Source organism: Gymnoscopelus braueri, assembly GCF_963280865.1.
Source record: "Gymnoscopelus braueri genome assembly, chromosome: 18".
Lineage (NCBI taxonomy): Eukaryota > Metazoa > Chordata > Actinopteri > Myctophiformes > Myctophidae > Gymnoscopelus > Gymnoscopelus braueri.
In genome coordinates, this window is record NC_137618.1 from 48,262,306 (window position 1) to 48,277,465 (window position 15,160).

Here is a 15,160-nt window from a genome sequence, read left to right on the forward strand (position 1 = left end):
CCTAGAAGGGGTGCCCAAAAAAATCTTAAGCAGGAACTGAGTTATTGACAAAATTGAAAATGGCCGCCTACAGTGTTATCCATTGACTCAAAAGACAACTAAAGAATCTCATAAAAGCATACAATTTGGCATACATGTCCCTTGGGTCATCCCAAGACATCCCAGAAGGGGTGCCCGGAAAAATCTTAAACAGGAAGTGAGTCATTGACAAAATTGAAAATGACCGTCTACAGTGTTGTCGATTGACTCAAAAGACAACTAAAGAATCTCATAAAAGCATACAATTTGGCATACATGTCCCTTGGGTCATCCTAAGACATCCTAGAAGGGGTGCCTGAAATTATCTGAAACAGGAAGTGAGTTATTGACTAAATTGAAAATGGCCGTGTACAGTGTTGACAGACGATGCAAAAGACACTCATAAAAAATAATCTCATATAAAAGCATGAAATTTGGTACAAATGTCCCTTGGGTGATCTGAATGCATCCTAAGGGGTGCCAAAAAAAGTTTTAATAGTCTCTCAATGGAAAACACTCCTCCCACACGGGCTGCACTGCTACAATATTCAAATCGAGCAGCCAATCTGGCATTTGGTCCAGAAGCCTGAAAGCTATGCAATCTCTACCATCTCCTGACAAATATGGATGGATTAAAGTCGCTGATTCGTGGACACCTTTATGGACACTCTTGCCAGAGGCTGCTTAAGTTTGTAGAGAACTCAAGTGTGGCTGCAAAGCTGAGCCCTTCTGTTCGAGAAAGTGTAGATGCCGGGATGCTGGGTTACCTTGCAGAGCATTATGCCAATGTGCTGGTAATTGCGAAATGGCACACATGAATACATGTACTAGTTAATAAACACTAATCACAAAAAAAACAGTAATGATCAAGAAGAAAATACATGAGAAGATAGTGTAAAACAAGCAAGAAGATGTAGAGTGCAAAATAAATAAGATGCAGAGAGTAAAATAAGAATATGCAGAGTAAGATAAGATGCAGAGTAAAATAAATAAGAATATGCAGAGAGTTAGATAAATAAAGAAGATTCAAAGAGTACAATAAAAAAGATAATGCAGAAAGTAAAATGAATAAGTGATGTAGAAATGAAAACAGAAGGTAGACTACAAAATACGGCAGGTTATGCACTGCATAACCTGTCGTATTGAGTCTGCATAATATGCAGACTGCCATGGTCAACTGTTTAAACAGCCATTTAGAATTTCTTCAACATGGTCCCTTCCTAAAAAGTTTAATAAACAAGCAAATAAATAACCTCTTCTAGGATATATTAAGAAGCACTCAATGTACGTACCAAATTATACACTTTTATGACGTCCCTTTATGTTTTATTTTGTGTCAACTGCTTTAGGCGGTCACTTCCTGTTTAAAACCTTTTTGGGCACCCCTTGTAGGATGCGTTCAGATCACCCAAGGGACATTTGTACCACATTTCATGCTTTTATGAGATTCTTTAGGTATCTTGCATCATCTTTCAACACTGTAGGCGGCCATTTTCAATTTAGTCAATAACTCACTTCCTGTTTCAGATTATTTTGGGCACCCCTTCTAGGATGTGTTAGGATGACCCAAGGGACATATGTGCCAAATTGTATGCTTTTTGGAGATTCTATAGGCTTTTTGAGTCAATCGCCAGCACTGTAGGCGGCCATTTTCAATTTAGTCAATAACTCACTTCCTGTTGAAGATTTTTTTGGGCACCCCTTCTAGGATGTCTTAGGATGACCCAAGGGACATGTGTGACACATTTTATACTTTTTGGAGATTCTTTAGTTGTCTTTTGAGTCAATCGACAACACTAGGCGGCCATTTTCAATTTGGTCAATAACTCACTTCCTGTTTAAGATTTTTTTGGGCACCCCTTCTAGGATGTTTTAGGATGACCCAAGGGACATCTGTATCAAATTTCATGCTTTTATCCGCCGCGTAACGATTTTTCACTTAGTACCCCCTACTATACGGCTGCACGGGACTCTTGACACCTTACAATGGCCAGTCACAGCTTTTAGAGTTACATGGTAGAGTTAACAATTATCTTTCTTTCTTATGTGCCCAATTGCACATAACTTGTATTTGATATTGTGGGAATGAGGAATTAGTTTTGCTGTACAGTTCAGCTTATCTGGTTGGGGTCCCAGAGGTTAAAATTCATCAAAAGAAAATTAAATGCTGCCAAATTACTGTAATATCTTAATAAAATGTTGCTGAATATTAATTTAAACATTACAGCAAACAGCATCATAGCAATGTGTTAAAGGTCAGAATGCCTTTTTATTTATTGTATGTATTACTATTTTCTTTCCTGGTATGTTGACCCTGAGCATCTTGACACATACCCAGGCGGGCATTGAGTTACAAAAGACTGAGGACCCCTGAATGCACATCAAACTGGGGGTCCTTGAAATGAACCCTCGTGAAGTCTTCATATTGTGTTTAAAATGACCCACCTCCACTAAACCCTAAAATAAAGCAGCTGAATTACATTTTATACCCCAAGAGGCCCGATCTTGCACAGCGCCATAACCCTTATGTCTAATCTTATTAGGCATGTTTTTGTATTTTGAAAAACATTTTCAAATTGTGAAAATAGCTCATCTACATCTACGTGTTGTGAGCTTGTAGATCGGCTATTTCCACAATTTTGTGCCATTTAAAGCCTGAATTTATTCAGGCTTGGACTTGTTTCATTACCTCAAACTTCTAACAATCGACGTATTTACTAAAGTAGAGGTTTACTATTAATATTATCCTTGCTTATGGTACTGTGCATAGGTGTACACATATAAACAAGATAATACATGTATAACCTAAGCAGGTAGCAGAAATGTGTAGGAAGTAGTAGGCCTACGGCATACAATTGGAGCCAGTGAACAGCAATGTTACTTAAAGTGTATAATTTGCAATTAGTTACACTTATTAGTTACTGCTCTTAAAAAGTAACTGAATTACTGAGTTATTGCATCATTAAAGTAACTTTTGCTATACATTTGGTTTCAGTCAGTTCAACTCCTTTGTTTCATTGGACACACTTTAGTAGTGTGAAAATATTCCTGATCCATGTCTGCACTCAAGTTAAATTAACACTCCAGATTTAATGAACAACACGCCCGTCTGTTCATTGGATGACAAATTGTCAGCCAGCTGCAGAATGTCATTTCAGCCAGTACAACTCTACTGAATTCAAATGTTTGTTAAATAAAAAAAAACACCATAACATGTTATTGGCTTGCCGATGAATGGATCTGCATTTAGGTTTTTACGAGGGAACACACTACACCTCCACTATTAATAGGGTCCTTCAGAATCCCCCAAAGCACATAAGATCATCCAAAACAACAGGTGGGTGGTGGGGTGGTGGAGGGTGAGCACTAGCAGCAATCTAAGAAACAGCATATATCTAACTACACGGTATTGGTAATACAAGTTTGTGTAATGTCAATGTTTTGGGGACGTTTCAACATAATCAGTAGTTAAACACAATTCATATTTAAAAACTTTCCAGAACTTTTCCAGGCCTGTAACCAATAGATTTCTAATTTAGAAAATGTTCCAGGGATTTCATGACTGCTGGTTCCTATGTTGTTCACAGTAAGTACGATATATTTAGAATGAAAGGGAGGTGAACACACACACCTTTGGATAACAGTTCTGTTTTCTGGTTATATAGTCAACACAACACAAAGGACCCACTGTGAAATCTTTATTTTAAAAAAAAGAACAGAAAAATGCACATCTCTTTTTTTAAAACAAAAACAAGAACAGAATGATATACATCTAAATAAAATATCTATCTGTGAGGATGTGGTCACAGAACCTTTATTCCCCCTATGAGGGCGGATTCTGCCAATGCTTTTCAAAGAGAATTTGACAGTTTAAACAAAATAAACATACATGTCAACACACAGTGAACAGCTACAGAAATCTTCTAACAGCTCGTCAGCACTTAATTGCAGCATTGTTGCATGCATGTATTAATGAACACAATAATGAATATGCATGTTTAATCACTGACGAATGTGGACAGACTTTGATGCTCATATTCTTCTACATGAAACATATGAGCTGCAGGTAATAATAAAAGATGAAAAGCAAATAAGCTATTGGGGAATCCATCATCTTTATTGTGTACATTTAAATTGGAGAATTAAGTGTATAGACGTGTTTTATTTAGACATGTTGCTATTGCCAGATTAGATTATGTGGTTCCTCTGCTTTAACATCTATGACTTGTAATTTTCAACCTTGATTAGAATGAATGACAGTAAAATTGTATGTTTGTGAAAACAGCAGCTTTAAAGAATTAAAGTATTCAACTTCTTGCCATTTCCAGATGTCCATTTATGAACAAAGAATTTCATACAAACTTTAGCTAATTGTGTTTTCCCTTTTTATGAGTAGTTAAGTGTCTGCCTAGAGAAGGCCTGTGAATGAAGCATTTGCCACAAACTGAACAAGCGAAGGGCTTTTCCCCTGTATGACTCCTCATGTGCATTTTTAGAACATCCATTCGAGTACAGCCTTTTCCACAAACTTTACAGCTAAACGGCTTTTCCCCTGTATGAGTCCTCATGTGTACCTTAAGATTACTCATACAAGAAAAGCCTTGGCCACAGACTGTACAGGCAAAGGGTTTTTCCCCAGTATGAGTCCTCATGTGATTTCTTAGAACGTCCATTCGGCCAAAGTCTTTACCACAATCTGTACAAGTGAAACTCTTCACCCCTGTATGAATCCTCATGTGTGTTTCAAAATGATCCTTTCGACAAAAACCTTTGCCACAATCTGAGCAAGTAAATGGCTTTTCTGTTTTTTCCCCTGTGTGTATCCTCATGTGAATTTTTAGATTTCTGGTGTTAACACAGCCTTGTCCACAAATAGTACAAGTAAAGGGCTTTTCCCCTGTATGCCACCGCATGTGTTTTTTCAGATCACCCTGTCCACTAAATCTTTTGCCACAAACTGTACAAAGGAATGGTTTTTCCCCAGTATGAGTCCTCATGTGCATGTTTAGATCACTCATCCTAACACAACCTTTACCACAAACATTACAAATAAAGGGTCTTTCCCCTGTGTGAGACATCATGTGTGTTTTTAGATGACTCACGCCACCAAATCCTTTGCCACAAGTCACACAAGTAAAGGGCTTTGAGGGCATTTCCCCTGTGTGAGTTCTCATGTGTGCTTGCATTGATAACTTTCGACCAAAACATTTGCCACAAACTGTACAAGTATGTGACTTTTCCCCTGTATGAACATTCATGTGTATTTTAACAGCACTTTTTTGATTAAAGCCTTTGCCACAGACTGTACACTTAAAGGGCTTTTCCCCTGTGTGAGTCCTCATGTGATTTGCCAGATGACTCCTTCCACTGAATCCTTTGCCACAATCTGTACAATTAAAGGGATAGTTCCCTGTATGAATCATTGTGTGTGCGTTCAGAGCTCCCATGTTACTAAACTCTGTGCCACACTGTGTACAACTTAAGCTTTTCTCTGTATGAACCCTAGTTATATATATTACATCCCCAGAAATGCATATCCAGATATGCCTTTCTCCAAAACCTTTGGCCACACTCTGTACAATCATAGCTTTTCTTCTTCTTTGTATGAATCTTAGTGTGTGCTTTTAAATTTCCCCTTCGACTAAACATTTTGCCACACTCTGTACAACTAAACATTTTCTTCCCTATGGGACTCCTCAAGGATTTAGTTTGTTTTGATGATTTCAGGTCCTGGGGCGGCTGTGCTTCCACATCTTGTGTATTGTGTGATTTCAGTGTGTTTGAAGCTGACTGACCTTCCCGGGTCTCCTCCCACTCATCACTGTCTGCAGGGTCAGATTCAGAGCAGTGTGAGGAGAAGAGATGGTCGTCGCCAGATGGTTGTGATTTTCCACAGTCCTCTAAATCAGCTTGTGTTGTCATGTGTTGAGTTGAGGTGCTGGCTCCAGGCTCGGTCTCCATGTTTTCATCATCATCTTCACTTTCCACTGCTTGTGACGTCAACGTTGACCCATCAGCCTCCTCTGGTAGCTCCTCCTGATTTTCTTTATTTTGTGGAGGCTCAGGTTCCTCCTGGTCCAGACCGGCGCTCCTCTCCTCTTCAGGGTAAAGCTCTTCAGACACAGGGAGGTGCAGGAAGTCTAGGCAAAATATAAAACGAGAGAAGAAAACATTGAACATTGGATTTTTGTTATTTTTTCGTGCCGTTGTTCCTCTGTAAATAAATGCTCTAATACATGTCTGAATCTTAAGTATATCTGTATTTATCAAAACAGCTGCAATCGATCAAATTTACCAACACATTTTGACTGTGGTAGTCTGTTTGGTACGGTAATGTTTGAATAGTTCATAGCACAACTATGATAATACATGATCAGAACGTTATCTACTCAACTTCCTTAACACTTGATTCGATCCTCAAATCACGTGGGTTTTTATGTCTTAATCCTCTTAGTCTTAACAAAACATCAGCAGGTACTAATCAATTTTTAAAAGGTAGGGTAAGTGATTTGCAATTATTCAAATAATTGCAAAATGGGCTATGTTCTGATAGTACTCGTTACTATAGAGTGTCCTGTCCATATAAGGAGTCTCCCATGTCTCTCCAGCTCTTTATTAAACAGAAAATGCATTTTCAGAGCTCTCTCCTGATTGGCTTAAAATGTGTCACCTACCTGAACATATTCTGTTTACTAAAGAGCTGGAGAGACCCCCGTGATTGAACAGATGCTCTGTAGCAATGATTACTATAAGAATATAGTACTTTAACCTTTAAAAAAAAAATATATATCACTTACCCTACCTTTAACCAATAATCATCATCATCATGACATGTGCCTGAGAAATGAATCGTGTTAAGACATCAGAGGGCAGCGGCAACTTGTTGAAGGTACATGGTTACATTCAACAAGTTGAATTGGCGACTGCCAAAAAATATTTGTACAAGAAAAGCATTGACGTGTGAGAACAACACCTCTGTCCCTCGGGGGACACCCCAGCCCCCAAAACATACAGTGCCACGACAGCTGTCAACGAGGAGCACAGATGAGAAAACACAAATGGGACTAGACTTGAATGGTGATTTAATCTCAAAGTTCAAAACAGTGATGAGATTATATATCCTAGACTAGTGGTTCTCAAATTGGGGTCCGGGGACCACCAGGGGTCCTCAGTAAAATAAGTTAATATTCTTCCGCCAGGTCAACTTGGTGCATAGAAACCATAGGAAAAGAGCAGACCGGTGGTATGTGTGACCGTGTGATCGAAACGTTGAACTTGCAATTAACAGTGCTGCTTTATCTTGAGTTATGCCTTTTTTATGTCAGCCAACTACATATGCAGACTTTAGCCAAGTGTGCCAGCACGTTATAAGCACAAATTGACACTTCGTGGACGTAAAGTTTGTGCAAAGACTGCCTGCCGATGTGTCTGGAGGACTAATAATCCTCAAGCATGGCCATCAGCTGAGATCGAGAAGAAGAAAAAAAACACCATCTGTGAGGAAGTGCACAGTATGGTATGGTTAACTTAGAATACTATGGAAATAATACCAGTCAGAGAATCCTTTATACCAGAGAGTTGCATATTAAAGGAACTGAGTCGAGCATAGGCTACAGATAATGTGGCAGTTATATCTGTATATAGCAGGTGGGCTAGGCTCACGTATCAACAAATTGTCAACAGACAACACTATTAATCTACTGTCACCAGTACGGCTAATACAGTGCAAATACATCATCCTGTAAACATATGAACACTGAATAAAAACAGTACTGCATCTGCAAAGTAGCCTACTTAAGCCAATAAAACAACTAAACTAGCAGACACTTGCAAAGTAAGCAAAACAAACAATGTAACTAATGTATGTATTAAGTGTCACAGCTTGCTTACGTGTTATATCCTACACACACACACACACACACACACACACACATGTGGTTGTGATAGGCAGTCATAGATAGACATTATTGTTATTGTAGTTTGATCGATTTTCAGAGGAAAAAACTATGCCCGTTAACTCTTGCAGGGCAGAGCAGAGATCAAAGAGAGAGAGCTCCATCCATGTTATCACCTTATTAATGCTGTGCTATAAATACCTGGCAGGCTTTCGTTTCATATACCATCTACAATGCCTAATGCCACTTGTATGCAAATGACATATCCGTATGAGAACTCAATAAATAGCTTGATGAATCAATCGGATAAAATAAAACAATATTTTTATTAATCAATATATCAGAACTGGGCTGGCCAATCAGGGTGGCAAGTGCCCCCCATATAAAATCGCCACTGGATGAGAAAATGGATTAATGCTCAAGTCAGAACCATTAAAAGTGACTTGTCCAACGGACGAGTGATTTTTTTTTTATTAACTTGTCCTTATTTGATAATCACTAACGGCCAACCGTTAATGTTGAGCCCTGGAAACTATCCCAAAACAACTGAGTAAGTTCCCACATCATTTTATTTACCTATTTGTCTTAAACGGTCCGAATAGCAGATGACAACTTGTGAGAAAATCATCCGACTGATACGCCCATTGTACAAAAGGCTCTAGCCGTGGCCCAAATGAGCCAATTGATTGCCATGGCAACCCCAGCCTAAGCTTGATTTGGCAAATTCCCCAAACCTGCCATTTGAATAGATAGTCAGTCCACTTTTCACTTATGTTTACCATTGCACAATGACTTTTCCATATTGGCACAAAAAGGGACACAGACCGACGTCCGACGGTTATAAGCTTTAACATCTCCAAGAATGCTGATTCACTGCTACTCAGCAGCAGTGAATCAGCAAGCAAAACGAGGAGTCATGTCAGCCGTGTGGGAATACTTTGTTTAGAAAAAAAAGGGGGAAAAAATAAAAAAAATAAGCTACAGCTGAAGGCAAACCTTGTCATGCACAAGATGCACGTGGTGGCACCGACGCGGTTTGGTTTAATACGACCAACCTCATCAAGCATTTATAAAAGCATCACAAAAACATACATTAGGAATTTCTCAAAGTTGCAGAAGCGAGGAAGCAACAAGTCTCTGGTTTTACCTAAATGCAAAGATCAAAAAGTATGCTGCCTGCCTGATATCAGTCAGATTAGAGACATAAATATACAGTATCGGATCGGTATCGACCGATACTCAAGGCTTTAGAATCAGTATCGAAAGTGAAAAAGTTGGATCGGGACAGCAATAGTACATCAACCATACATACCTATCCTGTTCAACTGTACTACAGGTTGAAACATTGCATCAAACAGTCCACGTCGCTCGGCCATCTCTCGCGGTTCCTCCGACATCGCTGAATATCTTTTGGAGGCCATCTCTCTTGATACCGTAGATCTCTCTCTGTGGTGCTCTGTGGAAATCACCATTAGACAATATATATATATTTAGTTATTCAGCAACCTTACATACCATAGTCAGAGAAGATCACTGAAGAGCTTCAACAATGCACTGCTAGTTTTCTGCTCAATAAAACTGGGGGCCATGCGTAAAACCTTTAATCCACTATGATGGAGAGGTATGAATCATGATTACGTTTCACAGAAAATCTCCCATTGATACAATACAGAAACAAAACAAAGAATTTTAAATTAATTGTTAATCGTTTGATTTAATCAAGTAATTTCAGGCAATTAACACATTCCATGCCAGAGTTTAATCTCATAATGTACTCACCAGTGCCAGCGTTTTATTGTTGTTTTTTAGTTTTTTTCATGTCGCCACAGACCTCGCTAAATAAGTTAAAAGTGCGCGTTCATTTGGTTCTAAACACACAGCGGATCCGTGAGAAACGGCCAGCGAAAACAGTTTCCAAATCCGTGCCGCCATCTTGAAGCTACAGCCGATCAACGGTAAACAGTGATCAGCGAGGAGAAAAACAACAACCGAGAAAATCGAGTTTTAAACAGGATCCCAGACAGGAAGCGGATACGATCGAAAAAACCGGAACCCGAATAATTCCGTTTCCGACCGGAAACCGGAAACGGAAATGGATCAAAAAAATTCGGAAAGTGCACCTGGGGCGATTACAATGGGAATCGGCGGTTCGCGTAGATCTACGCGACTGGCACGCTGCGGCTTTAAATAGGTTCGCGTAGATCTACGCGACTGGCATGCAATGTGTTAATTAGTACTGAGCAATATGGCCTAGATTTGATATTTTTCTTTTTGATCCAGTCTTTAGAGTAAACTAGAACAAATTCGGTCACACTAAAATTAATGAACTAGAACAAATTTGGTCACTTCCTCCAACGTTATCGTTCCTCGAGGCGTTCATTTTCAAAGCCTGGTGACGCAAGGTTCAGTCAATGAATGGATCAAATTAACCTTTTTACTATGTGAAAACCATGCACTGTGGAAGTACCGACATGTTTTGCTCCTCCGTTAGCAGTAGTGACTGGTGAGTCGTTTTTAGATCATGGACGTGTGAGGCGTGCGTGCGTTCATATCTCTCTCTCTCTCTCTCTCTCGTGTACATACCCATCCTGTACAAGTGTACGACGGGTTGAAACATTGCATAAAACAGTCCACGTCGCTCGTCCATCTCCCGCCGTTCCTCTGACATTGTTGAATATTTCTTGGAGGCCATCTCTCTTGATACTGTAGATCAGTTTTTGTGGTGGTCTGTAAAAATCAACAGTAGGGGAAAGAAAACAAAAGAACATGTCATTCAGTAACCTTATATACTTTAGTTTACAGAGAAGATCACTGAAGAGTTTCAAAACTGCACTGGTGGTTTTCTATTTTTCCCAAAAGAAGGTCAATTGGAGAGCTAATTGTGCGGTCAAAACGTATAAATTACAGTGCACACTTGATTTGATAATTGTTGTCTTCTTTATATTTTAGGCAATGTATAAGTTGCCGTCTGTGAAACTATAGTCCCTTCTTCCTTTGCATGTAAAGAATGTATAATGCGAGCAAGGCACAAGTTAGTCTACCCTACTCTGAGTCCACTGTTTACCGGTCAGAATTTATGTGGAACAGAGAGAGCGGCAACATGTAAAATACAACTAGCCCCGGCGTGTGGGCGTGTTTGTTTCATTCGGGTCGCTGTGAAGCGTTTCAAAAGCGATGCAGCCGAGATGCTTTGACGGTTCAAATTGTGTGTGTGTGTGTGTGCGTGTGTAAAAGCAGGGAGAAGGAACTGGCTGCTACAGGTATGTATAAATCTGCAATACGCCTCAAGCTGACTGTATAAAACAAACCTTTTATTTACTTCTCTGGACTTACTTCTCCAGAAGATGGTCACATATTTCAGCAGGTCACCAATTTCACCGTAACACCGCCATGCTGGAGGACAGAGGAAGCAGAAATTTGAGTATTGGAATTTGGCTTTTGAGTTACATACCAGTTAGGGTCCATTTGGTTCCAAAAACTATCACGTCATTTGGCTGGAGACCCCCTGGAACGACTATCAAAACAAACCATCACCCCCCGCTGCTGAACTATTAGCTTCATCAGTGGGGTGAGCGGTGCTTCAGACCGATGTAGCGCTATTTCAGCAGCACAGGGACAGCATTTCAGGGCCGTTACTTGTTATATCCCTAGCCTTGGATCAAGACTATCATAGATGTATTTTATCGAGTCTGACTTTTACTTTCGTAGCTACGACAGTCTTGGCTATCACCCCCCAGTGCGTCCTACACTTTCACCAGTAAAGCCTGTACTTCGCCATACATGAAATCAAATGGGGGGTGCAGGCCAAGACAATTTTATCAGACGTCTTGGGTCTGAGAGGCTAAATCTCATCAAACGGTGGTTCCGTGGCTCAAATGCTGAATAAATAAATAATGGACCTTGATATGGAAAGAGTTGAAAACCACTGCTGTGAAGTACAGTGGAAGTAAGTACATTTACTCAAGTACTGTACTTAAGGAAAAATGTGTGGTATTTTTTACTTTACTGGAGTATTTCCAATTTTCAGTACTTTTACTTCTAGTCCACTACATCTCAGAGGCAAATATTATACTTTTACTCCACTAGAATTATCTGAAAACTTTAGTTCTTAGTTACTTTGTAGATTTGGATCATTATCACAAAACATACACTAACCACATCAGCCATTTGAAAATAGCAGATCTACAAGCTCACAATGCAACGCATTGTGAGCTTGTAGATCTGCTATTTTCAAAAGATTTTTTTTATGCGACATGGGAACATTCTGCATTATCAGTACTTTCTACTTTAGGTACTTTAAGTACATTTTGATGCCAATACTTTTGTACTTTTAATCGAGTACATTTGAATTTACTTGTAACAGTATTTATACATTGCAGTATATTGATACTTTTACATAAGTAAACAATGTGAGTACTTTTTCCACCACTGGTCTGCTGCCCTCTCTGGTAATGAATGAATGAATGAAAGGACTAGCATAGCATAGCTAACAGAAACTAGCCGTCTATGGAAAACGCCATTGTAAGGTTAGCATCCGTGAGCTAACGATGCTACAGGGGGAAACAGTAACATTACAGTTCAACATTCAGGTCAAAATAGATAGTTTGAATGACAATAAACACGTTGAGTTGTGACTCACCGCTGAGTGTAAATTGTACCTCTTTTATGAGACGTTTTTCACCATATGTTTGTTACACACACCACCACGCTAATAAAAACTACAAGACCTTACTTACTTCTCTTCCGGGTCAAAGTGTTTCGCACATGCGCATTAAATAATTCAGACACCGCTGGCATAATGTCGCCCCCTGGTGGAGGAGGTGTGTAACTGTTACTGAATAATGATAGGTAGGCAGACAGACAGACAGACAGACAGACAGACAGACAGACAGACAGACAGACAGACAGACAGACAGGCAGGCAGGCAGACAGACAGACAGACAGACAGACAGACAGACAGACAGGTAGACAGGCAGGCAGACAGGCAGGCAGGCAGACAGACAGACAGACAGACAGACAGACAGACAGATAGGTAGAGTGGTGGAAAACGTACACAAATGTTTTACTTAAAGGGATACTTCACTTTCACATAAAATAAACATTAAAAATAAATATAAAAAAAAAATGAAAGAAGTTATGGCAAAATAAAGGCCCCCTCACACATTAGTAGGACACTCTAATGCGTGAGGGGGCCGTGATTTTTCCATTACTTTTTTCATTTATTTTTAATATATTTTTTAAATGTTTATTTTATGTGAAAGTGAAGTATCCCTTTAAGTAAAAGTCTCAATACTGCAATGTAGAAATACTCTGTTACATTGTAAAAGTCCGAAATTCAAAATGTACTTGAGTAAAAGTACAAAAGTATTGGTATCAAAATGTACTTAAAATACCAAAAGTAGAAAGTACTCATTATGCAGAATATCCCATTTCACAAGTTTTCAAATGAATAAAAATCTTTTGAAAATAGCAGATCTACAAGATTGTGTAGATTGTGATCACAAAGCATTGTGAGCTTGTAGATCGGCTATTTTCAAATGGCCGAAATGTATATAGGGCTGAAGTGGTTAATGTGTGTTTTGTAATAATAATCTAAATCTACAAAGTAACTAGTAACTAAAGTTTTCAAATAATTGTAGTGGAGTAAAAGTACAATAGCCTATTTGCCTCTCAGATGTAGTGGAGTAGAAAAAAAAGTATTTAAAATTGTAAATACTGAAGAAAGCAAAAATACCTCAAAATCTTACTTAAGTTATGCCTACAGTACTTGAGTAGTTCATCTAATTGTGTTGCCATGCCTCATTTATATATTGTTGTTGGTCTCTTGCTTACTTTTTACTTTTTATATTGGAGTGAGACTTTCAAAACCCACTTGGAGTTTTTTCCCCCCTCTTCTCCTTTTTTTCCCCCTCTTCTCCTCCCCCCCCCCCTCAGCTGTACACATTTATAAAGGGCATTGTCCCTGTCTTTTGATGTTCTATCGTTGAATTTCATCGCTGTGTTTTTATCACATAGGCTCTTAAGCTTCCTCAGTGCGAAAGCAAACTAAACTTCAAGCCTGTCAGTGAGTTGTGTGTGTGTGTGTGTGTGTGTGTGTGTGTGTGTGTGTGTGTGTGTGTGTGTGTGTGTGTGTGTGTGTGTGTGTGTGTGTGTGTGTGTGTGTGCGTGCGTGCGTGCGTGCGTGCGTGCGTGCGTGCGTGCGTGCGTGCGTGCGTGCGTGCGTGCGTGCGTGCGTGTTTTGAAGATCAAATTTTTTGTTAGTTTTTTTGCTTGGATTGGGATAAGGGGGGCCGTCACATTCGGCTCCTATAGAGCGTCGCAGTTCCCGCCCACTTCCTGGTTTTTCGTGGTGCCGGAAGGAACAACTCAATGCATTTTTCCCATTGACATTTCCAAAAATATTTATATATATTAATTTAAGCCTTGAATCAAGCCATCATGACATGACATGAATCATGACCATAAAACGTTTTTTTCTGTGATTTATTTTATTTTATATTTAATTATATGATATACTATATTTAATAAATACCCTTTGTTTTGCCGTTTTCAAAAAAAAATAATCACAGAATCAAACGTTTTATGGTCATGATTCATGTCATGTTATGATGGCTTGATTCGAGGCTTAAATTAATAGATAAAAATATTTTTGGAAATGTCAATGGGAAAAATGCATTGAGTTGTTCCTTCCGGCACCACGAAAAACCAGGAAGTGGGCGGGAACTGCGATGCTCTATAAAGCCTTTGTTCTCCTGCAGTTATGGGAGCCTAATATTCAGATGTATGAGTGTCAGCCAGACAAGCTAACTCTATAGTCTGCATGCACATTATGCTCCCTGCAGCTGTGGTACTTTTTGGACAGTTTCACTTGCCATATGAAACGAGGAGAATGAAGGCGGGAAAGTTGCCTTTTATTAAATAAAGCGATGAAGTTTCCCATAAGCTTCTCCAACTCCTGTGACTTTCTGCACAGTAGCTAAACAGAAAAGCAGTGAGACCGAGACGGTAGTCTAAGGAATATTACACTTAAAAAATCCTGAGTATCCTGAAAAAATATGACTAACACATTTTTACACTGTTGAGTTAAATTCATACTCATGTTGAAATATATGCTCAGTACATTGTACGTTCTAAGTTCATTGTTGAGAACAAGCTTGTGTGTCATATCCCGATGATCTGCAGGAAAAGGATCGTTGAAGCTGTCTTTATGTCAGTGTCGGATTACTGTGATGTAATTTATAGAAATG